The sequence below is a fragment of the Sinocyclocheilus rhinocerous genome, unplaced genomic scaffold (assembly GCF_001515625.1).
Source record: "Sinocyclocheilus rhinocerous isolate Xijiao unplaced genomic scaffold, SAMN03320098_v1.1 C36992073, whole genome shotgun sequence".
Classification (NCBI taxonomy): Eukaryota; Metazoa; Chordata; class Actinopteri; order Cypriniformes; family Cyprinidae; genus Sinocyclocheilus; species Sinocyclocheilus rhinocerous.
The window spans coordinates 1-3,420 of NW_015787133.1; the positions used below are offsets into that span (position 1 = coordinate 1).

A 3,420-nucleotide genomic window follows, 5' to 3' on the forward strand; every position below is an offset into this window, starting at 1 on the left:
TTTTTTTGGAATTTTGTCTTTTTTTTATTCATTGAAAGACTATTGAAACTAAACTTTTCTTCCCACCTCAATGAAGTGATTCGAACCTGGAGTTCTTGTTTCAAGAACTAACAGTCAGACAGCTGAGCCACCAGCTCTTCTACAAGCAGGTTTCTTTCTTTTTTTTTTAAGAGTTTTGTCTTATGCATTAAAAGACCAGTGAAACAAAACTATTTTCCACCTCAACAGATGGATTCAAACTTGGAGCTCCTGTGTCAAGAACCGACACTCAGACTGCTGAGCCACCAGCTCTTCTACAAGAAGTCTTCATTTGTGTGGAGTTTTGTCTTATTTATTGAAAAACCAGTGAAACTAAACTTTTTTTCTACCTCAATAGAGGGAATCGAACGTGGAGTTATTGTGTCAAGAACTGACACTCAGACTGCTGAGCCACAGGCTCTTCCATGTGTGTGTTTTTCTGTTTTGGAGTTTTGTCTTTTTCAGTCAGAAACCAGTGCAACTAAACTATTTTCCACTTAAAGAGAGATTTGAACTAGGATTGCCCACATCAAGAACTGATGTTCAGACCACTGAGCCACATGTGTGTGGCTCTTTTTATGGAGTTTTGTCTGTCTTATTCAGTCAGAAACTAGCGTAAAAACTCATTTTAACCACAAGAGTGAGATTCAAACTAGGACTGTCTGTGCCAAGAACAGACATTTAAACCACACTGAGCCACTGGCACTTCATCAAGAAGTGACACTCAGACCACTGAGCCACTGGTGTTTCTGCAACTTGTGTTTTTTGGAGGATTTTGTCTCAATCCTTCAAAACTCAAATTCCCAAAATGCCTTGCAAACACAGAAAAGAACCACAGCTGCATGTGACAGTGACTGAACTTCTCACAAGCCTCTTGTGATCTTGGCCAATCAACTAGTTAATCCCGCTAACTACCAAACTTCCTCATATGCCTCAGACTCTCAGGAACTCCTGACTGAAGCACTTCTCATCTGCTCTCAGACTCATGATATTTGATGAGCTCATTTATTTATTCGGGATGAATCATAGTCACTGTTTTCTGACTCGTGTAACGAGCTGATTGTCAGTTTTGTTGGTGTTTGCTGCTGTAGCTTATTTCTTATTAGGTAAATATTTAGAGTCTTATATGAGCTGATTTATGATTTATTCATTCAAGAATCACTCGAAAGAGACACATTAGAAGCTCCTATGAGCTCAGAGACTTTATTGACATTCACATGACAATGTATTTGAATTTCATGTCTTTAACACAGTGATATCTGTTACTGATCAGGAGATCATATGGACACGAAAACAGTAGAAATGTCTATTTCTTTCAAACACCATTTATGATCATGTTACTTTTATTAAAAACACAGTTTAGGACATGGTGACATTTATCTGTCCTCGGAGATAAAATAGTGATAAGATTGTGTTTAATTATTTAATATGCAGCATACAATGAAAATCTTTCAGTAAACAATGAAGCACATGCCATCTTTTCATGAAAATATACAAACACCCGCTCAAACTTAATTTGTGAAACATACATCTGGTGTAATATATTGTGACATATTTCTGAATGAAATGAACAATTCATTGAGGAAAAAGCTTTTTATTTGTGCACTCAGGATAAATCCAACATGTACATTTAAATTCATGCTAGATATAAAAACATAATTTGTTTGACTGCTACACATGAACTGAAACAAACATTTTAGATAAAAATAATCATAAATTCTGTCGAGCGGCACTTATTCACATTCCTGAATTATTTAAAGGCACCAAGCGTCCATTTTAAAGTATCAGACTATTTCATAACCATCTTATGCAGTCGCACTGAAACAACAGTGAGGTATCACAGATGTTTCGACTCTGTTGTGAAGTTTCACTACATAGTGACGAGTTACAGCCACTTCTAGAATCAAGAACTCTGGAGGCTTTTCAGTCCGTGTGAGAGTTTAATTTTAAGAGCTCAAATGCTGTAAATCTAAACAAAAAATATTCCTCAAGCTCTACTGAGCTTCCAAACCTCATATTCTCTGTCCTCCTTTAAGCACAGGTCAGAGGTCAAAGGCTGTTTCTTTAGCAAGTCTTGAACAGAATGCTCTCCAGGCTGGGATGGTGAATCCAATCAAACAACCCCTGGAACATTGAAAGAAAAGGACTTTTGTGTATTTTTAAGCTGCTCTGGACATTACGCTCAACCAAAGCTTCTCACACACACCAGGTTCATCAGGACGGCCACCAGAGAGATGCATCTTCATGCCTGAAATGGCAAACATTATAATATAAAAGGTGTGTTTAAGTCACTTGTCTGTATGGACTGCATTAATAATGTACCTTTCAAAGATCTGAACACAAAAATAAGCCTAGTTTCAAACTGAACTTTCTCTTTAAATGTTATCATTTCTTTCATCATATTTGTCTTACACTCACTGAATGTAAAATCTTGGTGTGTGTAAGAATATCAGGCTCCAGAGAAGACTTTTGGATAAGCACCTGGACTGATTAGCTGAAATGTTGAGGAAATTAAATTAGAAAAACAGATAAAGTACATGGGGATTAGGTGGTTTGTAACAACGGATCTTCACGAAGTTGGGCTCCAGTTGAAAACTGTTGCACATATGTCTGAGTTTCTCCAGTAAAACATCCCCCAGAAAACTCCCTGAAACACAAGCTGAGACACAACACACCTCAAAGACTCACATTAGTATCTGACTCTCCAACATGTGGAGAACATAATGGTCTGATGACATCTGTTCAGAAAATTCAACATAAAAGAATGTTCTCACCTGGACAGAGAAAGGCAGGCAGCATCTGAGATTTCCTTTACCTTCTGGATCTTGGGATGGGGCGAGGGAATAGGGATCAAAGGCTGTCTCATAGAGGTTGACTGATATCTCTCCATCTACCTCTTGAATTTCCATCCTACTTGGGTTTCTGTGACAACAGACAAGTGCACTTGAAACAAAACACTTCAGACAGCAACTAGATGTTTACAATCTAAAGAATATCTGAGTGGCGCTGCCTGTGTTTTATCATCCACCAAGTGAAAATAAATTTGATCACAAAGTAAAGTAACAGCATATTTATCCTCAACTTGACTGTCCCTACACATTCCCAAGGAAAACTTCCCAATGTTTGCCCATAATTGCAAAAGTGTGCCTTTTCCACATAATTGATTGCCTTATTATCTTATGTGTTCATGGATTAATGACTTTGGTAGATTTATTCTTCGGGGAGACAAACCCTGGCCTGGCCAAATGAAGCATATTCTAAACTTGATGAATTTCAAAGGTAAATGATCTGGCAGAGAATTAATAAGGGGAGACTTTGTTTGCAAACTCTACAATGATCCTGATTGTCAGTGTTGGAGGTAACGCATTACAAGTAACACGAGTTACGTAATCAGATTACTTT

The 3,420-nt window shown here is 37.6% G+C and overlaps 1 long non-coding RNA gene across 1 annotated transcript; it reads right to left on the reverse strand.

Annotated features, from left to right (window-relative positions):
- Positions 1 to 1,625: 1,625 nt before the first annotated feature.
- On the reverse strand, positions 1,626 to 2,951 carry LOC107736797 (uncharacterized). The gene is made up of 4 exons (XR_001639738.1): positions 2,793 to 2,951; positions 2,437 to 2,512; positions 2,225 to 2,266; positions 1,626 to 2,142 (listed from the first exon to the last, which is right to left on the reverse strand). It is a non-coding gene; the product is annotated as an uncharacterized LOC107736797 (long non-coding RNA).
- Between the last annotated feature and the right edge of the window lie 469 nt (positions 2,952 to 3,420).